We start from the raw sequence: 23004 nt of genomic DNA, 5'->3' as shown, positions 1-23004 counted from the left end.
TACTTAAAGCCTCTGACCTCAGGTACTTACTGGTCGAGTTGAAGAAATAAGACTTTTTGGCCTTCCCTGGTGGCGCAGTGGTTGAGAGTCCGCCTGCCGATGCAGGGGACACGGGTTCATGCCCCGGTCCTGGAGGATCCCACATGCCGCGCAGCGGCTGGGCCCGTGAGCCATGGCCGCTGAGCCTGCGCGTCCGGAGCCTGTGCTCTGCAACGGGAGAGGCCACAACAGTGAGAGGCCTACATACCGCAAAACAAAAACAAAAACAAAAACAAAAACAAAAAAAAGAAATAAGACTTTTTCTAGTTTGTTTAATTGCTTATTCTCCTTGGTGTGCTACATGTGCAAACATCAGCTTTAGAATATAGAAGAATGCTGTTTACCAAACTAATAATTTTGGAGCCTTTGTATATACAGTAGCATGTTAAATTGAGAACTAATCTTGAGTTTCAATAAAACACACCATATAGCATGGAAAGAAGCATGCCATAAACACATTTTTAGAGAGGAATATATCTTATATGTATTTCTGTGACTCATCCAATTTGGACCATTCACATGTTATGAAATAGCTGAACACTAATGCAAATTTAGCACTTTATAAGATTGGTCTTTTTTAAAAAAATTGAGATTTTTAATTATTCCTAATTGATTTAGATATATTAAAAGCACATGTTATTGCCTTGACAAGTAAAATTATCCTTTTTGTTAGTGATAAATATTTCTAAACAGACCGTTATTCAGAGGAACTAAGTTACCATATAACATATAACTCATAAATGTGCCACGTTAAAGACAAATCTTCATCTACTTGGAGAAGCAGCACAGGCCTTGAACACCAGCAGCCCAGCTCCTTTGTCCCCTCTAACATAAGGTATAGAGCAAAATCTAGCCAAAATCGGGGAGTTTCAGAAGTTGCATACTCAACAAACATTTGAGTGTCAGCTTTGCGTCAGGCAAAGTAGTCGGCAGGGTGCTGAAGCCCGTCCAGATCTATGTGGGTTCAAGGGAGGTAAACACTTAGAGTACAGTGTGGAAAACTGTGATTAACACAGAGCGTTGGGGAAGCCGAGCAGAGAAAGGCAGACAAAGTTGTCCTCCTGAGCCAAAAGAAGGAAGACTGGGAGTTGGGGCAGCAGAGAAATGGGGTGAGGGTGGGAAATCAAATTCAGGCTGAGAGCATGCAGGTGCATTCAGAGAATTGGAAACACTGTAAAATCACTGCAGAGGAGGGTGTGAGAAGAGGTTGCCTAGGTATGCACAGCTGGCTTACTGAGAGCCTTGATTCACCTAGTAAAGATTTTGGATTTTATCCTACAGACAATGGGGAGCCAGTGGAGCCCTTTAAGAAGGGAAGGGACCTGTTAAGATTTGTATTTTTTGTTGTTGTTTTTTTGGCTGCATTGGATCTTTGTTGCTGCGTTGGGTCTTCGTTGCAGTGTGCGGGCTTTCTCTAGTTGCGGCGAGCAGGGGCTACTCTTTGTGGCAGTGCGCGGGCTTCTCATTGCGGTGGCTTCTCTTGTTGCGGAGCTCGGGCTCTAGGCGCACGGTCTTCAGTAGTTGTGGCACACGGGCTCAGTAGTTGTGGCTTGCAGGCTCTAGAGCGCAGGTTCAATAGTTGTGGTGCACGGGCTTAGTTGCTCTGCAGCATGTGGAATCTTCCCAGACCAGGACCCGAACCTGTGTCCCCTGCACTGGCAGGCGATTTCTTAACCACTGTGCCACCAGGGAAGCCCAAGATTTGTATTTTGAAAGCACCTGTCTGCATGTGCAACTTAACCTTTCTGGAACCTCCCTTTCTCCCGTGGAGGCTTTATCTCCTTTCTCTATCTGATCTGGAAAGGACAGCTACCTTCACTATTTACATGAGATATCTTGATTATGCTCAGTGTACATCACAATTTGGGAATAGAAAACGATCTTGTGCCACATGTTTATAGAAAGCTCAAGCCTGCATTTAAGTTTTTACCTGCTTGCTGAAAATCATGAGGTGAAACGTTTGGGCATCTTTTAGACATCAGTCATAGTTGCAGTCAGGCACTTTCTGTGCATTTTCTCAGGAATTGTCTAAAGCCAGCAAGGTCTGCACCAGAATCCTCACAGCACACATGGGTGCAGAAAAGTGAAGAAAGGTGCTCAGGTGAAGAAGCAGAAAGGGTGCTCAGCTAGGGTACACGGTTACAAGTGCGAAGCTAGGATTTAAACCCAGCTGTGGTTACAATGTTCAGGTTCTTCCCCCTCTGCATACTAACTCAGTGGGTTGATGATTTAGAGGGTATGAGAGACACTAGGGCTCTGATATCCAACGATAGTTTTGTGAGGGCATAAGGACAACCATAAACGTAAACCTGATTTAGACTTTTTAGGGTCAGTGGTAGAAATGTGAGAACTAGAAAAAGAGGGTTTGGCTAGTTGTCCCTCAACTAAATACAGCCCCTCCATTCTTCTGCTCCTTCCTTTCCATCCCCAATTGTGGGATTTTGTCTTAATAGCACATTGTGATGTATTTGTTTGCTTATCATAATTCAGTGACATAACATGGACAGAACAGAAGGAAAGGCTGCTTGTATTTAAGGGGGACTTATCCTAAGTCTGTATGGGGCTTCCCTGCCCTCTCCTCTTCTTTCCTTTTTCCTGCCTTCTCTAGGCAGAGAGTGCTGTGTTGGATCCCGTGAGCCAAAAAGTTTTATGTCTGAGAAGCAAACAAACAAACTAATGAATGCTGGCCTCACATTTTAATCCCTCTGCTCTTTACCCTTCAGTTCACTAGAAGGCACACACTCATACCTTCAGTCTTTGAAGAATTTCTTTGAAATTCTAACAGGTGTGACTTTAACCTGAAGAAAGAAAGAAGGTAGAAGTCACATTCTTAGGAAACCAGAGTTTAATTACTGATTATTTAATAGCTTGTTCCTGAGCAAACATGGAATTTAAAAAATGAAGTTGTGGGGCTTCCCTGGTGGCACAGTGGTTGGGAGTCCGCCTGCCGATGCAGGGAACATGGGTTCGTGCCCCGGTCCGGGAATATCCCACACGCCGCGGAGCGGCTGGGCCCGTTAGCCATGGCCGCTGAGCCTGCGTGTCCAGAGCCTGTGCTCCGCAACAGGAGAGGCCACAACAGCGAGAGGCCCGCGTACCACCAAAAAAAAAAAAAAAATGAAGTTGTGAGAACCACTATTCATTGTTCAAAGGGAGGGGAAAAAAAGGATAATAGATGTGATATTAAACTTTAAATATAGTTAGTATTTTTAAAATTAAAAAATAGAAATATTAGGTTGAACACATGCAATTGCCGTTTCTCTAGGAGAAATATTTGTATATTGGCAATTACATATGGTTCATCCTAATATAAAGACAATCCTCTTGACATCTAACCAGTTGACCCTACAAGCCCATGCTTCTCATTTCCCCAAAAAGCAGACCAAATGCTGCCCAGGCATGATGAACACCAGTTCCTAGCAGCCTGTTCCCTGCTCTGATGGCTGGCTCGGTGGCTGTATGTATTGCAAACTTGTTGGTGCCAGTTATGCTTGTTATTGTGATTAGATAATTTAAATGTGTGTAAATCTATAAAGTGCAAAAGGGAAAGAGTATTATTGCTTCTGTGAAAGGAATGTTGAATTCTCTGAAAAGATTCCATAAAAGTGAGTGCCTTAAAAAGTGGGCAGGAGAACTAACTGTAAAGAGTTGGAGAGAAAATTGTGAAAACTTGAAAGATAATATCCTGAGCTTGCTTTACAAGTTTTGTTTTTGTTTTTTAGTTTTCAATCCACTTAGAACATTAAAAGTGGAAATTGTAGAAAATAAATTCTGAGTATGGTTTACATGAGAAAAATATCGGGGAGGAATTCTTCCTCAAAGAAAATCTTGAAACTACTTTGGAAAGTTGGCAGTTAATGCATACTTATATGTCTCAAGGTAAAGTACGTATTTATGGGGTGTACATAATTTTTTAAAAAATATTTTATTTATTTTTTTGGCTGCTTTGGGTCTTTGTTGCTGTGTGTGGGCTTTCACTAGTTGCGGCGAGAGGGGGCCACTCTGTTGTGGTGCACGGGCTTCTCATTGAAGTGGCTTCTCTTGTTGAGGAGCACGGGCTCTAGGCACGCGGGCTCAGTAGTTGTGGCTTGCGGGCTCTAGAGCGCAGGCTCAGTAGTTGTGGCGCACGGGCTCAGTTGCTCCGTGGCATGTGGGATCTTCCTGGACCAGGGCTCGAACCAGTGTCCCCTGCATTGTCAGGCGGATTCTTAACCACTGTGCCACCAGGGAAGCCCAAAACATCAATTTTTAAGGTAGTATTTTTTTCCCCTAGAAATGAATTGTACAAGGGATTTATTTATGAGGTAGGTTCTTATAAAGAGGATCTTGAATCACTTCATGTATAATACTTTCAATAATAGTTTTGGTAAAGATGGAAAGATATTCTTTAAATTAACATTGGTTCTTTTTAAAAAAATTTTTTTTAATTAAATTAAATTTTTATTTGGCTGCACCACACAGCATGTGGAATCTTAGTTCCCTGACCAGGGATCAAACCCATGCTCCCTCCAGGGGAAGCATGGAATCTTAACCACTGGACTGCCAGGGAAGTCCCGTAAGTTAATGCTGGTTCTTGGTAACTCATTTATTATGGACATGAATGAAGGTAAACCCTCTGAAAGCATTTCTCCAAAGGTGCCAGGGCTAGGCTAATAAAGTTTAGGTTCTTATAACGATATACAATAACAACTCACATTAGGTAGATCAGGGTATTTTTAGACCTGAGATTGGTCTATGGATGGGCATTAGAGGGTCCATAAGCTCTCCAAAACATCAGATTTATGTATACACATCATCTCTAGGGAGGTAGCACATAGCACCATAGTCTCAAAGGTTAAAAGCTATTGATTTAGGAAAGACATGAAATAAAATATATAAAATGCTTAATAAAGTTTAACTTATTGTATACATGTACAAGGATCAGCTTTTAATGTTAATGTTGGAATTAGGCATATAATGTTGACATGAACCAACTGTGTAGACTTTATCCATGTTATAAGGACACAGTACCGATAGTGAGGCCCTAGAAAAGAGAGATCTGCTTCATCCGTGGTAGTTTTCATTTCTGTTTTCCTGGTTCTCTGGGAAGAAAGGTTTCTACTTATTAAGTGTTAAATCAATATTCACTCATTTATGAAATAAACATTGGCAGTTTTCTGTGTGCTAGACCCTGGAGATATAGAAATCTAGACGTCAACTCCTCTTCTCATTTATTTCTTTATCTCATGCCCACATCCAAATTAGCAGCGGTCATGTCAGCTCCGTCCCCAAAGTGTATCCTGAATCCATCTATTCAGTAAACTCCTAATCCTGCTGCCTCCCTACCATCAACTCTCTACCAAGCAAGTAACTTAATTTTTAAATCATAAGTCAGATCATGTCACTGCTTTGCTTAAAAGCCTCTGATGAGAGTTTCAGTTTTATAAGATGTAAAGAGTTCTAGGATGGAGGGAGGTGATGGTTGCACAACAATATGAATTTACTTCATACCACTGAACAGGGCACTTGAAAATGGTTAAGTTGGTAAATTTTATGTGTATTTTACCATAATTAAAAAAATAGTCATACACACGAGTTAGACAAGGTTCTCAGAAGAAACACATTTCGTGTGTATAGGCTTTAAGTGAATTCAAAGCAATGGATTCCTTCTAGGACAATAGGCTTTAACAAGAAAGCTTTTTCTTTCTTTTTTTCCTTTTAATTCCATTTTTATATGCATACCTGCTGACTCGTGTGCTTCTGGCATGGATAAATTAAGGGAGCAGTGTCTGCATGTAAGATGAGATGTGATCAATATTACTGATCCATGTGTAGCCTGGCGAGGGGACGGGGAATTCCCGTCCCCAGGTGGCACAGAGCTGTCCTTTGCAACATTCTCATAAAATTGGGCAAAGAGTTCGCACCGCAATGTTTACGGGAGCAGGAGGGATGGGGAAAATAAACGTAACTCTACAAAAGCAAACTCTAATGCATGCAAGGATCATTAGGTTGGCAGGTATATTAATAAGTGAAAAATCTGGAAGTGTAATGGTAGAACATAAGGCTTGTACTGCTTCTGTTTTAGTGCAGAAATGTACTAGCCCATACGCTTAAGTGTATGGCCCACAAATTGAACAATTTAATGTTGACATCATATCCATGATATTATGTGGAGTTTTTGCTAAGGGGAAACTAACTCGTCCAGCCTAAAATGTTTCTTTTAATCTGTATTCTGTTCTTCTAGTCATGCCATTAATAGTGCTCATGTTATCAATTTCCCCCTTTATTGAAAACAATAAACATTTATTTAAAACAATTATAATCCTTCTGGGGGCACTGGAAGCACAATGTGGTGATCATCTTGCTTTTACTTTTTTAAAACATTTGAACTATGATTTTGCTAGAAATAAGAGGCCCAGTGATGGAATGTTAGAGGAATGGAAACTGACAATGTTGTGAAGGTTTAGAGGCAAATACATACGTGTAGCTTGGAGTGCTGATATCTAATATACCATTGATTCCACTAACTCGAAATAAACACATTTAATCTTGAAAAAAATAGTTATACAACAGCAACAACAAAAAGTCTTTGGTGGTTTCCCCTTGTATGTAGAATAAAACCCTGGCTCTTTCACTGAGGCCTCAAGGCCCTGCATGCCCACTTCTCCGAGTTAGCTAGCATCCACGTCCTCTTTGTGCTCCGCTCGCCGTTCCTCTGACGTACTGTTTGTCCCTGCCTCTGGGCCTTTGCCCTTGCTGTTGTCTCCTGCAGGACTGTTCGCCCTTAGATCTTCTCAAATGTTCTAGAGCTTTCTGGCTACCCTTCTAGTGTTGCTGCCCTCTGCCTCTGGTGACCCTATCACATCAGTCTGTCATGTTTCCTTTCTTCATAACTTTTGCCACATTTGCCTGATGTTTGTGTTTATCTTTGTTTACTTATGTGTCTTCCCACAAGAAAGTAAACTGTATGAGAATAGGGATTTTGCTGTATCCCTCATGTCAAGAAGGGTGCTTGGCACATAGTGGGTACCCAGATATTTATTGAATAAGTGAATGGAGATGTGGTCCCTTCCCCCAAGGACCTTACAGTTTCTGATACTGAGTCTCAGGAGCCCTGAATTGTGCTTGTGAGCGAGGTCTCACATGGCAGATAGGCAACTTGTTCTGCCCCAAATAAAGTGATGTGGCGAAGGAGAAGGAGAGAATGATGTTGGGGCCAAAAGGGTCAAAAACACATCAGCTGTTACCTCTCATTCAAGGATGGAGAGAAACTTTTCCTCTCTTCTATCTCCCTCCCCATCTAAAAGAAAAATATGAGAAAACAACACGATAGGTACGTATCAATATTCAGGCATGAACCCTGCGCAAGCCAAGCTTAAAATGAAAATTACGTAAGATATCTTTTATTACATTCCCAGAAACACCTGACACCCCTGGACCATTTGCTCTTAGAGGATCCATTATGAGCACTCAGTTGTATTCGTCAATCAGATTGTCTTGCGAAAATGAGACAAAAATCTTCCCAATCTTTCTATCACTCCAATATTACCTTCTTTAGCACACATTTCCCCGGTGACAGTCAAAACTCACCCTTTCCATACTGCTGTCATACCAAGGTCGTTTTGTGCATGGATAACTGGACTTTTGTGTTCATGTTTTTCATTAATATTTTTCATGGTAAATATAGGAAAAAGTTTTATGATATAGATAGATTCTCTATGCTTGACATGGAAAATCATACTTTCACATAATCAGAAAAGTTAGACTACTTTCTGACTACAATAATAGATTGTATGCAGATTTTAGAAATATAGAAGACTTGTAACAAAAAAACAAAACAAAACAAACTTGTAACAAAAAGAAAACAGACATCACCCATAATCCCACCAACCAGAAATTACCATTGCTAACATTTTGGTAAATTACTTTGCAGCCTCTTGTAGGCACTTTTTCAAAGGTTGTCAGAGTTTTTCTTGGGGAAAAAAATTGGAAACTACTTAGTTGAAGAACAAACCATTTCCTAGTATACTTAAAAAACAACCACCACCACCACCTTATAAGCATTTTTAACATGGAAATTTTCTTTCTTTCTTGTTTTAAAAACTCATATTATGGAAATTTCCAAACATTTATAAAAGCAGAGAGAATACTATAATGAACTAGATGTACACATCACCCAGGATCATGGCTAATCTTATTTCATCTGTAAATATTTTGGTGTATCTCCAAAGGATAAGGACTTTAAAAAAATTACCACAGTACCATTATCACACCTAAAAAGTTAAAAATAATCCATTAATGCCATCAAATATCCAGTCAGCAGGAAGTTTAAAAAATACGTATAAATCAGGTTATGACTAAAAGGGCAATAGTTTAGAAATTCTTGGCTAATAGGATGATATACAGTCCACTTAACAAACTATACAAACAGTTATAAGAAAAGATTAAAAACAACAGAAACTTACTTAGCAGTGCTTATTTCATGTAGGTAAGTATTAATATGTTATTAAATAATCTGACAATATATTTCCATAACTTTGCTATTTCTACATTCTCGGTGTTCAATTTAAAATGCAGTGTCCACCTGTGCCAAATGAATTTTTTAAATTCGTCTATTTTGGGGGCTAGTACAGGGCAAAAGTGTGAACTGGGTACATAAAAGTCAGCAGTTTATTTCATTTATTTATTTTTAAGAATATTTTGCTGTGTTGGGCCTTCATTGCTGCGTGCGGGCTTTCTCTAGTTGCGGCGAGCAGGGGCTACTCTTCGTTGCGGCGCACCGGCTTCTCATTGTGGTGGCTTCTTTTGTTGTGGAGCACGGGCCTAGAGTGCGTGGGCTTCAGAAGTTGTGGCACAAGGGCTCAGTAGTTGTGGCGCACAGGCTCTAGAGCGTGGGCTCAGTAGTTGTGTGTATGGGTTCAGTTGCTCCGCAGCATGTGGGATCTTCCCAGACCAGGGATTGAACCTGTGTCCCCTGGCATTGGCAGGTGGAGTCTTAACCACTGCACCACCAGGGAAGTTCCAAGTCAGCAGTTTAAAATGTTCTCATAAGGTCCCATACTATGCACATTTAATATATTTTCCTAAAGCTATAAATACTTTATCTGAAGTAGAATAAAAATGACAATTTTAGGCATAAACTCTGTTACATTAATAAAGCAGAGTAAAACCATTTATTTATCTGGGTTTTTATGAGTAGTAGAAATAATCTTTATGCTCTTAAGAACACATGATAACTTTTAAAGAAAAAAAAGCAAAATCCTAAAAGTCTCTGATGAATGTATTCCTATTTCAGTTATTGTGAGGGTGTAATAGAGAGAATTTAGAGAATAGCAAGAAAATTTACTTGGCCAAGAGAATTGCTGGACGATTCAGGTTGCTGGCTTGTCACTGTCAGTGGAGAGGAAACTAGGGTGTGAATCAGGGAAGATTGATCCCTTGGTCCAGCACAGAGCCTGGACAGGTGTCTGCTGTATGGATGGAAAGGAATGAGAAAGGCAGAGAAAGTGAAGGAAAAGTGAAGAAAAGGAAGATCTAGAAGAAGGAAGGGTAGGAGGCCAAGGTTTGGAGCCTGGAAACATGGGTAGATTGTGGTGTCAAAATTGGTCTTAGAGAAACTGGATCAGAGGAAGGTTTTGACTGAGATACTGGTAATTCCTTTGTTTTTATTCCTTCGTAATCATTGCAGGTTAAGTGAACAAATTACATGCTCATTTGTAGAGTTTGAAACTTTTAATCAGTGACTTTTTCAGGGCAATTCCTTCATGATGGGATATTTAGAGATTTAGCAATTGTTGATATATTTCAAAGATTAGATGGTTGAAACTCATAATGGTAGATAAAGCCAGAATCATTAGAATTTCTCCCTCGCCTCTCCTCCCCCACCAAGGGAAAAATCCTTGGAAATCATTTAAGTATTGCCTGTAAAACTAACTGGAAAGGAAAAGTCTTTCTTTGTTTATTTAGAAAGACATTTGTAAATATTTGCTGTGACCACTTTTATAGGGCAGTCATTGTTTTAATCTTGCATTGGTTTGCAATTTCTCTTTGATGTTGAGCTATTGTTTCAAAGGGCCATAGCTGGAGGCGCCCACACTGAGATAATATTGAACTAAACTCTATTTTTCTATCCAGATAAATAGTGGGGGGATATGTTTGTCTTTCTAAGTTGTTAATTCTAGAATCATTCATATCAAAATTATTTAACTTAAAAATGAAGTAATGCTATTTAGCAATACTATACTTTATTATAAATGTATTGTATTTTACATACATTATGCATTAAATCTATTTGTCTCCTAGCTTAGGAATGTAACTGTATTTTTCCCTGGGAAAACCTTTTCTTCAGCTAAAATAATCAAATTATAAATTTTGTTCTCAGTTGGCCATGTCTTTTGCAGACATGGAATAAATGCAGATCCTCTGTTGTTCACAATCTGTGTTACTTTTTAATTTGTGAAACAGCACTGAGACACCTTAATAACATTTTATTAGAACTGAATGAAGAATATGGTGTAGATACAGGAACAAGTCTGCTAACCCAGGGGCCGTTTATTATGAAGTTTCATTTGCAAAATGCTATTGAAAATCAGTAAGAAAGCAGGGAGATCATCCCTGAGCAGAGAAGACAGTGTCCTGAAGTCCATTGAGTAAATCTGTACTTGACCCATAGGGAGATCCTCTGGTTTTTAATCACAGCCCATATAGCATTATTTTATTTTATTTATTTATTTTTCCATATAGCATTATTTTAAACATTCCAGCATCATTGTTTATCTAGTTTCTCATCCCATAGCAGATTAAGGGCAGCAAGTTAGAAAGAATGGGGTCTTATAGAACCAGGAATGCTGTTAACAGACAATGTAGTGGCTAACAAGCTGATAGGGAGGAGACAGGAAATACATCAGAAGCAGACACGGGTTTTGGAACTTTTTAGTGTAGGGCAAAGGTCCACAGCTGTAGACATGGATAGGCCCAGAGAGCAGTGCTGTGATACTGCTGGTCTTACTAATATCCCTGAATCATCCAGAAAGTTTCAGTGTATAAGATGGTTGAAATCTTTTAAAAAATGTTTTACATTTTTCTATCAGAAGCACTTTTTGAAGTGATTACACCTACAGATAAGCATTTCAGTATCTAAAACATTCACTTCTATGGAACGCTGCAATCCTGGATGAGGCTGGATAAATGAATTGTATCCAGAAATAGAAAGCAGGATAAATCAATTTAGTCTTTACTGTTGGTTACTTTTCTTATCCACACTTCTTTTTGAGGACCATTTGTTTTTCTTCCTTTTATGGGCTTCTCTGCATATTTTAGGGATGTGTGCTATTAGGCACATGTGTGTTATAATACTTTCCCTATGTTCAGATTTTTTGTTCTCTCTAGGAGTCATCAATCCACATGACCTACCCATCTACTCTGGGTACCATCTCCCTCCCCTGATGAGGCTTCATTCCCTATTCCCATCCCCACCCAGAATGAACCTGTTACTGCCAATTCTGGCTTGTCTCAAAGGCGAAGTATTTGAGGTCAGTTGATTTCCACCCTTCCTCTCATGATTCTTGGTTACTGCCTATAAGAGATACGCCTTACTAGGTATTACAGCCTTTCTGTTGTCTCCTCCTACTGTTAACCACACCTTCAGCTCTGTCTTTTATCCTTTGAAACCCTGTTCCACTGTGTTCAAACTCTATCATATCTTCAGTACTATCACCTGCCAAAAATAACTGGATCATGGCTCTTCCCCTTACCCCATGCCCACACGCTCCTCATGAAAAGGTTCATCCATCCATCCACTCAACAAATATTTGCATGTCTGACACATCCCAGGCACCATCTCAGGTGCTAGAGAGGCAGCAATGCACAGAACAGAAAAAGATCCCTGCCCCCAAGGAGCTCATATTCCAGAGTATTACTGGGGAGTGGAGGGAATCAGACCATAAACAAATAAATATAGAATGTTGGTGAAATATATAAAAATAATGATGTCATGGACATATACACACTAACAAACGTAAGGTAGATAGCTAGTGGGAAGCCGCCGCATGGCACAGGGATATCGGCTTGGTGCTTTGTGACTGCCTGGAGGGGTGGGATAGGGACGGTGGAAGGGAGGGAGACGCAAGAGGGAAGAGATATGGGAACATATGTATATGTATAACTGATTCACTTTGTTATAAAGCAGAAACTAACACACCATTGTAAAGCAATTATACCCCAATAAAGATGTTAAAAAAATAAAAATAATGATGAAAAGTGCTATGGGGAAAAATAAAGCAATAAAGACAGGGAAGTGCATGTTGATGGGGTGATGAAGGTGACATTTTAGTAGAGATCCGAAAAAAGTAAAGAAGCATGCAGGTATCTGCAAGAAGAGAATTCCACATTGTCGGGACAGTGGTTTCAGATGCTTTGAGGCAGGGTTGTTCTTGGCGTGTTCAAGAAAGGACAAGGAGCCCAGTGTGGCTGACACTAGCTAAGTAAGAGAAGACGTGAGAGGAGGAAAGATCAGAGAGGTAGTCAGGGCCACTTATAGGAACTTTGACTTTTAGTGTGAGTGAAGTGGGAAGACATTGGCGCATTTTAAGCAGAGAAGTGACATCAGTTGGGTGTTTTTCTTTTGTTTTGTTTTTTTCTTCAGCGTGATGAATACATTGGAGATGGACAAAGGTGAAATCGGGGAGACCAGTTGAGAGGCTATTGCAGTAATTCAGATAAGGGAGGACCACCGGTAGAATGAAAAGTGACTTGGACCACCAGTAGAGTGAAGAGTGCTTGGATTCTAAAAACATATTTAGGAGACAGCGTTGTCAGGATTTGCTGACGGGTTTGATGTTGGGGGTGAGAAATGGAGGATTTTTCTCGTATTCAAAGGTACTACACGTTTGGATGGACTGGCCAGAATTCCCCTGTCTTCCCATTGCCACATCTGAATCAAACTTACTTTTTCACTTCCATGGGCAAGTAAAACAAAACTCTCCTTTTCTGGATGCCTCCCTCTCCAGCTTTGCTCTCTGCTTTTCTTAAACCTCTTTGCCCATCATTTCCCTCTTCAGTCCCACACACATTGTGGACTTTGGCATCTGACTTGATTTGGCATCTCCCCATCCTCTCTCTCTCTGGGAGACTTCAAAACCCTTTCAGAGGCCAACTACGAGTAGCCTCATCAGACAAAGTTTGTTGTCTGACCCAACTGTGATAAGCTCTACTAGACTGTAATTGCCTGCTTTCATAGCGCATCTCTGGGCCTCTTCACCTGGAAATGTGCCAAGAAAAAATCATCAATTCTAATATCCCTTCTTCGAACCACAGCCTCTGGTTTATCAGCTCTCTTACACCTCTCCCTTTTTTTTTTCCCCTTCCAGTTTTATTGAGGTATAATTGACATACATAAGCTCTAAGCTCACAGTATAATTATTTGACTTATATACATCCTGAAATGAGGACCACAATAAGTTTAGTGAACATCCATTGTCTTATATAGATTCAGAGTTAAAGAAATAAAAACATTTTTCTACCTTGTGTTGAGAGCTCTTAGGGTTTACTCTCGTGACAACTTTCATATGGAACATAGAGCAGTGTTAATTATATTTATCACGTTGTATATTACATCCCTGGTACTTATTTATTTATTTTCTTTACTCTCACAAAATTTATATGCAACCATGGGGGAGATGCTCAACAAATGAAGGAATACACATGAGGGGAAAAAAAAGGATGAAACACTGATGGTGCGATGCTAAGAATTCAAGGTGATGTTTCTGTCAGGTTTGTTTGTTTTACATCTTTATTGGAGTATAATTGCTTTACAATGCTGTGTTAGATTCTGCTGTATAACAAAGTGAATCAGCTATACATATACATATGTTCCCATATCCCCTCCCTCTTGCTTGTCCCTCCCACCCTCCCTATCCCACCCCTCTAGTGGACACAAAGCACCGAGCTGATCTCCCTGTGCTATGCGGCTGCTTCCCACTAGCTATCTGTTTTACATTTGGTAGTGTATATATGTCCATGCCACTCTCTCACCTCGTCCCAGCTTACCCTTCCCCCTCCCTGTGTCCTCAAGTCCATTATTCTCTACGTCTGCGTCTTTATTCCTGTCCTGCCCCTAGGTTCTTCAGAACCATTTTTTTTTTTTTTTAGATTCCATATATATGCGTTAGCATATGGTATTTGTTTTTCTCTTTCTGAGTTACCTTACGCTGTGACAGACTCTAGGTCCATCCACCTCACTACAAATAACTCAATTTCGTTTCTTTTTATGGCTGAGTAACATTCCATTGTATATATGTGCCACATTTTCTTTATCCATTCAACTCTCAGTGGACACTTAGGTTGCTTCCATGTCCTGGCTATTGTAAATAGAGCCACAGTGAACATTGTGGTACATGACTCTTTTTTTTTTTTTTTTCGGTACGCGGGCCTCTCATTGATGTGACCTCTCCCGTTGCGGAGCACAGGCTCCGGACGCACAGGTCCAGCGGCCATGGCTCACAGCCGCTCTGCGGCATGTGGGATCTTCCCGGACGGGGGCACAAACCCGTGTCCCCTGCATCGGCAGGTGGACTCTCAACCACTGCACCACCAGGGAAGCCCCATGACTCTTTTTGAATTATGGTTTTCTCAGGGTATATGCCCAGTAGTGGGATTGCTGGGTCATATGGTCGTTCTATTTTTAGTTTTTTAAGGAACCTCCATACTCTTCTCCATAGTGACTGTATCAATTTACTTTCCCACCAACAGTGCAAGAGGGTTCCCTTTTCTCCACACCCTCTCCATCATTTATTGTTTGTAGATTTTTTGATGATGGCCATTCTGACTGATGTGAGGTGATACCTCATTGTAGTTTTGATTTGCATTTCTCTAATGATTAGTGATGTTGAGCATCCTTTCATGTGTTTGTTGGCAATCTGTATATCTTCTTTGGAGAAATGCTTAGACCACTATTCTTCTCATTCATCCACAACTGGTTTTAATCACCATCTAGATGTGAAAGCTTCCCAAATCTGTATCTGCAGCCTTGACCTTTCTCCCAAGTGCCTGCTGGCCATCTCCACCTGAATGTCCCACAGGCTTGTAACACTGGAATTTATGAATTCCCTGCCTCTTAAACCTGTTCCTCTTTCTGTGATCCTTATCTCCTCTGGTGACACCACCACGCACATACTCACTCCACCAAACCAGAAACTTTAGTCACGCTACCTTGTGTCTTTATCCTGTCTAGCGAATCACCAAGCCCTTCCTGTATTGCCTCACAAATATTTCTTGACTTTGTGTCTACCACCACTGCACATCACTAAATTATCTCTGCCCTTGTTGAGGGCTTTCAGCATTTCTCATTGGGATGATTGCAGTTAAATCCTAGTTGGTCTCCCTGCCTTTCTCACCCCCTGACATTCATCCTTCATGAGCTAGGTCACAACACTGGTTTAAAACCCTTCAGGGACTCCCTCTGCCTTTGCTAAGGCTTGCACACGCTTACTGAGAGGGTGCTGCTGGGGTAAGCTTGAGGGAGGGGGTCAGGGTGGTTGGACACTGGCAGAACCGTCTGGTTGAGCTCTTCGGCATCATTATGCTTCGGCATAATATTTCACCTTTTGCATTGCCTATGCACCATCTTTTCTTTGTTTAAAAAGTTAATTAATTAATTAATTAATCTTTGGCTGCATTGGATCTTCATTGCTGCGTGGGCTTACTCTTCGTTGCAGTGTGTGGGCTTCTCAGTGCGTGGCTTCTCTTGTTGCGGAGCATGGGCTCTAGGCACGTGGGCTTCCATAGTTGTGGCACGTAGTCTCAGTAGTTGTGGCTTGCGGGCTCTAGAGCACAGGCTCAGTAGTTGTGGTGCATGGGCTTAGTAGCTCCATGGCATGTGGGATCTTCCCGGACCAGGGGTCAAACCTATGTCCCCAGACGGATTCTTAACCACTGTGCCACCAGGGAAGTCCTACCATCTTTTCTTGCTATTCCTCATTTGCACTTCTTCTTCAGTGCATTTGCCCATGCTGTTACCCCAAAGTGCCCAATTCCTGCCAGTCACTAAGAAGTAGCTCAGATCTCATGTCCTCTAGGAAGTCTTCTTATCAGTCACATCTTTATTAATTTTTTCACTGAGATTTATGGAACATCTGCATTGTCTCAGGCAGCCAACAACATCCCAAAAGGTGGAAGATGGGAACGTACCTGAGTGAGTTAGAGCTGTGCTCCTTAGACTTTCTGTGATGGTGGACCAATTGAGTTGTTCTTTGTTTTTGCTCTATCACGGACCAATAAGTGGTCCTGTTGCACATGATTAAGATACAGTTTGCACCACGTGTGACTCACCACACTAATTCAACAACATCCAAACTGGTGTATACCTTGTTCAACAAGTATCACATACTTGGATGTCCCTGCAATGTCAAATTGCCATAAACATTTCTAAGTACTTACACCTGATTTCTGGACTTACCTTGGACCAGAATGGTAATAAACCATTTGGACACCAGCACCAGTCCACAGGCCAGCTTTGAGTAGCGTTGTACTAGAGGGTTTGCCGCAGATGCTGTGGTAGAAGAGGAGACAGTTATATCAGGGGCTCAGAAGAGACTAGACAGAGCTGTAAGATGAGCATAACCCTGTTAGAGGAGGGCAAAATTTAACAAAAATGAGATCTGCTTACCAGCCAGGTGAACGAGGCTTTTTAGCCATGAGGGGAAGGTGGAGCATGAAGAGAGAGGGAAGGTGGAGTAGGCTGGGACTGCGAAGGCTAGGGTAGTAGGAGCATAGTGAACAGGGGCTGCTGAAAGGGAAGCAGTGAGGCTGCAGCGTCAGCAGGGGTTGATTTTATTTACTCAGCAAATACTTTCCAAGAAACACCTATGTGCCAGACCCTTCCTAGGCACTGGAATTAGAAGCCAAGCAGAGACAGTTTTGGCTCTAGTAGAGCTTAGAGGGGTTGCTAAGAGTAGCCAAGGAGTTAGACTTTAACTGCAGGCAGTCTTTGAAGGATTTTGAGCTGGAACATGGCATGCTCAATTTAATCCTTGGAAAAATGACCCTGGTGGATTGGGGGAAATGGATTTGGGGAAATGGATGGCTATTGAGTCAGGAAAGTTAATCGAGAGGTCATTATAGTAATCTAGGTAAGAGATGATAAAGGTCAGAAAGTAGCAGTCAGAGGTTGGGGGAAGAAATGGGGGTGAGGGAAAGAGAAGGGACTTTTAGGAGGAGTATTATTAGGGTGATATAAATCACAGGTCTGGAGGGGTCAGTGGAGTTTAGGATGGCCTTCTGTTTCTGACTTGTAAGAAGGTTGGTGGTCCAATTCATTGGAAGAGGGAGAGATTGGAGGAGTAGTAAGTAAAGCATCTGCGGACGTCACACAGTTAGGTACCCTTCTCTGTACTCCTGCAGTGTGCTGTGCTAAACTGTATCATAGCATTGTTTAATGGTTTCTGAGCTTGCGAGCTCCTTGAGAACGTGTGCCCACTTTTCTACCCTAAACACTTGGCGCAGGGCCTCACATGGAACAGGCTCCACAAATGATTCTTAAGCTGAACAGGAAGTCTTCATTTTTTATTACTGCCATAACAAATTATCACACGCTGAGTGGATTAAAACAGCACAAATTTATTATCTCATAGTTCTGTAGGTCAGAAGTCCAGGTTGGCAAGGGTGATCACTCTGCTCTGTGTTTCAAAGGTGCTGGCCATCTTGGCTCTTATCAGAGGCCTCTAGAAAGAATCCATTTCCAAGCTCATTCAGGTTGCTGGCAGAATTCAGTTCCTTGTGGTTTCAGGACTGAGGTCCATGTGTCCTTGCTGGCTGTCAGCAAGAGCTGCCTAAGCTCTTAGGGGAGTTCTTTCCAGTCCTTGAATGTGGGCTGCTACATCTGAGAGCCACCGACAGTGCACTGAATCCTTCTGCGTCCAATCTCTCTGTCTTCCTGTCTTCTTCCAACCAGAGACAGTTGTCTGCTTGAAATGCCTCGTGTGATTACATTGTGCCCACCTGGATAATCCACGATAATCTCCCTACTTTAAGGTCTGTAACCTTAATTAGATCTATAGAGTCCCTTAGAGATTCCAAGGATTAAGGCATGGACATTTCGGAGGGGCTGGGGAAGGTGGGAGCATTGTTTTGCCAACCCTATTAGGAATTATCCACCGAGTTGTGTGGAGGTTACCATCATGTTTCTTAATTATTTGTAAATTCCAGCACCTCCCATTTGTATAGGAGAGCACAAGGAGACTAAGGCTGGCCCAGTGTCAGAAGGAAACGGGAGCAGAGAGAGATCACAGTCCTTCAGTGTCTACTCTTTCTTCCAATCATCCATCTTTTTATCTATCCCATCCATCCATCTATCCATCTATCCCATCCATCCCATCCAGTCATCCTTTCAATCTGTTATTTACTAACGAACACTTGAATACCTGCTTTGTTTTAAGAGTGTATGCTAGGTTGGGAAATGAGGACGTGAGTGAGCTACAAAGATAAATGACACCTGATTTCTGTCAGCTGGTTTTCAGTATATTGATGTCTACATCAAATTTTTATAAATCCATACCATCTACTGGTGAGTTTGACCTGTTTTGATAATGTGCTCTTCCCTGCTTAGTGAATCTTTTTTTAGCAGGCTTTAGCTTCAAACCCTATACCAAGGACTCAGTAAATGTACGTGATTATGGTCATGACTGCTTGGCTCACTCCCTTTTATGCGTGGCCATAAAGTTTGGGAAACATTAATAAATATAGATGATTGTTGTGTTAATTTTTAACTTAAGATAAGTAACCACTGTTACCAATATCTTACCAACCTTTCCAGAGATACGGAAGTATTTATCCTATACCTGGTGTTAATTATGGTTTTTAGTGATTATTCCATAGCAGCTTTGAAAAAGCTACTTCATTCCTTTTTTTTTTTTTTTTTCTTTCAATACGCGGGCCTCTCACTGTTGTGGCCTCTTCCGTTGCGGAGCACAGGCTCCAGATGCGCAGGCTCAGCGGCCATGGCTCAGAGGCCCAGCCGCTCCGCGGCATGCGGGATCCTCCCGGACCGGGGCACGAACCCGTGTCCCCTGCATCAGCAGGCGGACTCTCAACCACTGCGCCACCAGGGAAGCCCTACTTCATTCCTTTTTATATCTACATAGTGTTTCCTGGTATGAGTATGGCAGTTTTTTTAACAGGTCTCACATCGGTGTACATTGGTTAGTTTCCACTTCTTTTGCTATTAAAAATTGTAAAAACTCTTCTATGTGTACCTTTCACACAAGTGTTCAACATATACCTAGAATATTTGCATTGCAACAGATATTGCCAAATCACTCTGACAGAGGTTGTACCAGTCTAAATTCCCACTGGCAATGTACAAGGGTGCCTGTTTTGCTGTCCCTTGGCCAGCAAAGTATGTTATCAGACTTTATTTGATAAAGTAAAAATGGTATTTCACTCTAACTTTGAACTTGTTATATTGCTGAGTGAGGTTGGATGTCTTTTTAAGAGTTATTTCTATTTCCTTTTCTATAAATTATTCATATATTTTATCCATTTCTCTGTCAGGTTGTTGGCTTGTTTCTTATTAATTTGCTGGCATAAGCTGGGACAAAGTGAGAGACTGGCATGGACATATATACACTACCAAATGTAAAATCGATAGCTAGTGGGAAGCAGCCACATAGCACAGGGAGATCAGCTCAGCTGCTTTGTGACCACCTAGAGGGGTGGGATAGGGAGGGTGGGAGGAAGAGAGACGCAAGAGGAAAGAGATGTGGGGATATATGTATATGTATAGCTGATTCACTTTGTTATAAAGCAGAAACTAACACACCATTGTAAAGCAATTATATTCCAATAACGATGTTAAAAAAAAGTTGCTGGCAGTCTTCATATATTGAGGAAATTAGCCCTTTGGGAGATGAGATGCATCTATTTTTATTTCTGTTTGACTTGTTTTTTGTTTTTGGTTTTTTTTTTGTGGTACGCGGGCCTCTCACTGTTGTGGCCTCTCCCGTTGCGGAGCACAGGCTCTGGACGCGCAGGCTCAGCGGCCATGGCTCACGGGCCCAGCCGCTCCGCGGCATGTGGGATCTTCCCGGACCAGGGCACGAGCCCGTGTCCCCTGCATCGGCAGGCGGACTCTCAACCACTGCGCCACCAGGGAAGCCCTTGACTTGTTTTTTGATTTTGTATATAATTAGGCTTTTGACATGCACAAATATTTAATTTTAGGTGGGTTTTACATCTTTACAAACTTCCAACTGTCACGGTTGGAAAGGCCTTCCTCATTTCAGTATTATAAAATAATTATCTCAGGTTCACCAAGTATTTTTTTAACTTTTTATTTTGAAATAACTGTAGATTCACAGAATTAGTGCAGAGAGATCTTGTGTACCCTTTACTGAGTTTCCCTCAATCACCAGGTATTTTTATAGTTTCATTTTTTTATGTTTCAAATTTTGATGCATCTGAGATTTATTTTGGTATGAGCTGTGGATTCCAATTTCTTTCTTTCCAATTGGTTACCCATTTGTCTAACTTCATTTACTGAATCATCTATATTTCCTCCAGTAATTGAAAATGCATACATAGCAATCATGTGCTAATAAGTTCCCACATATACTGGTTAATCTTTCAAATTTTTAAAGTATCACAACTTGAAGAGAAACTGAACTGTCACTGTATATTTTTCCAAGAGCTACATGTTGGGATGACCAGAGCTGGCCTTGTTTCAGAATCCTGTTATGGTATAATTTGGCCTGTTTGTCTAGAATTAACTTTGTAGTGCTGTGGGCTGTGCTGGGATTCACGTGAATAACATTCACTCCGTGGCCTCCAGGAGTTCATCTTAGCTTATTGATCCCAATCTGTTGAAGTGAGGCCTTTAGACTGTGTAGTGCTTAAGGTTAATCATGCAGTTAACTTCACAAGACCTTTCTGAGGGGTGTATATTACCTCCATTTTGTAGATAGGAAATAGTGACTCAGATTAAAATTGCCCAGACCTCAGGTCTAGAGCAAGTTGTCAGAGCTCAGACAGCTTCTGGACTTATGATTAGTATTATCCCACACTGTTCCAGGACATGCCTCAGACCTGCCCGAGGTGTCTCTTTACTCCATGGATCTGAGATAAAAACCGACATAACTTCTAGGCTGCAACATAACTCCGTTTTTCCATCTCTGCCTTAGCAAACCTAAATCACCGTTTTTAGTTCTTGCTTTCCAGTGAAAAGACTAAGCAAAGACAGATAACTTTTCCAGGGTTTTTCTGATTTCTTTCTGAGCGATGCTAAAGGAAAAATGAAATACTCATCTGCTTATTTAGTTATCTGAATTTAAGGAGTAGATTTAGATAATTCTTAAATTCTTTCTCAGCTCTGTGATTCGATATATGTTTTTTATCTGGCTAGTATTTTCCATAGTTTTATGTGCCTATGTAGGAGGGAGTGAACAAAAGCATTTAAAGAATGACAAGTATTTTCATGTGGGTTGTTTAGAGGGAAAACATGCTAGAAATTCTTTAATCCAATTAAAATCACAACTGTTAGGGGAAGTCCTGTAGGCTGGTTATTGTATAATATAATAGGAGTCTTGATTTCAGTTCATTACAGTAGCTTGCTAGCATATATTTAAAGGCCACCCTTTAAAACTGTCTGTGTGCTTTGAGTTTAAGGTTATCAATTCACACACCCTGTACGGTCCACTTACAATTTCTGTTAGCTGCAGTGTAGTCCATGTGATGCTTTTCATGGGATAGGGATTTTAGGAGAAGTAAAGCAGGTGAGTCTCCAGCGCTGAATTTTCCACTTAATGTTAAGAATGATCACTGTAGGGCTTCCCTGGTGGTGCAGTGGTTGAGAGTCCGCCTGCCGATGCAGGGGACATGGGTTCGTGCCCCGGTCCGGGAAGATCCCACATGCTATGGAGCGGCTGGGCCCGTGAGCCATGGCCGCTGAGCCTGCGCGTCTGGAGCCTGTGCTCCGCAACGGGAGAGGCCGCAACAGTGAGAGGCCCTCATACCGCAAAAAAAAAAAAAAATTATGATCACTGTAGCAAAGTAAGGTCTTCCAGATGATTTTGCCCACTTCTCTTGGAAGCCGTGTCTGTATGTGGTTGCTAAGGACAGTCCTCACACTGGCCAATTTGGATATCTAGATACATAAATCATTTCATGTGTTTGGTGGGGAGGAGTATATTCTTAGGGTCTAGTGAGCTAATACAAGGCCAGCCACACCCAAGAAACTGGCTCATAAACTAGAATCCCAAGTCATTCATTTAAAATTGGTCATATATGTAGACAAAGCCAAGATGGAGTAAATGTGCAAGTGGATAATCCTGCTCAGGAGATCCAGGTCTAGGTGAGAAGATTGTTTGGTAAAATTAAAGCAAAAATGTCTAATTCTGTTCTCCTCTCTAGAGATGATTCTTTCTTTTAAAACCTTCATTCACAGCACCCTTCTATGCAGGGCTGGAAAACCTAGTAAGTGCTTTGCCAACTGTGTTTTTGAGACTTTGAGGGGACCTCTGTTGTTCAGTTTGCATTCAGTTTTACATTACCTTCACTAATTTAAACAGAACTGTCACAACCTACAGGCGTACATACCTCAGAGATATCACAGGTTCAGATCCAGACCACCACAATAAAGCGAATATGGAAGTAAAGGGAGTCATATGAATATTTTCATTTCCCAGTGCATATCGAAATTATGTTTACACTATACTGTAGTCTGTTAAGTGTGTAACAGCATTATGTCTAAAAAAAATGGATGTATCTTAATTATCAAATACTTCATGGCTAAAAATGCTAACCATCATCTGAGCCTTCCGTGAGTCATAGTCTTTTTGCTGGTGGAAGGTTTTGTCTCAGTGTTGATGGCTGCTGATGGTCAGGGTGGTGGTTGCTGAAGGTTGGGTGGCAGTGGCACTTTCTTGAAATAAGACAACGATAAAGTTTGCCCCATCAGTTGACTCTTTCACGAACGATTTCTCTGTAGCACACAATTCT

The 23004-nt window shown here is 41.3% G+C and overlaps 1 protein-coding gene across 3 annotated transcripts in view; it reads left to right on the top strand.

The window, feature by feature from the left end:
* Positions 1 to 23004, top strand: part of ELOVL7 (ELOVL fatty acid elongase 7) — a 72239-nt gene that overhangs the window by 3821 nt on the left and 45414 nt on the right. Inside the window, exon 1 of one of the 3 annotated variants that reach the window (XM_033852889.2) lies at positions 13007 to 13772. The exons of the other annotated variants lie outside the window; for them this stretch is intronic. The gene's annotated coding sequence lies outside the window, so the exon portion shown is untranslated. Of the gene's footprint in view, positions 1 to 13006; positions 13773 to 23004 lie in introns of those variants that run through there. 3 annotated transcript variants of the gene reach the window in all.

Source organism: Tursiops truncatus, chromosome 3 (assembly GCF_011762595.2).
Source record: "Tursiops truncatus isolate mTurTru1 chromosome 3, mTurTru1.mat.Y, whole genome shotgun sequence".
NCBI lineage: Eukaryota > Metazoa > Chordata > Mammalia > Artiodactyla > Delphinidae > Tursiops > Tursiops truncatus.
Note: the sequence above shows the minus strand (reverse complement) of the source record. Positions and strands in the feature narration are given on the sequence as shown.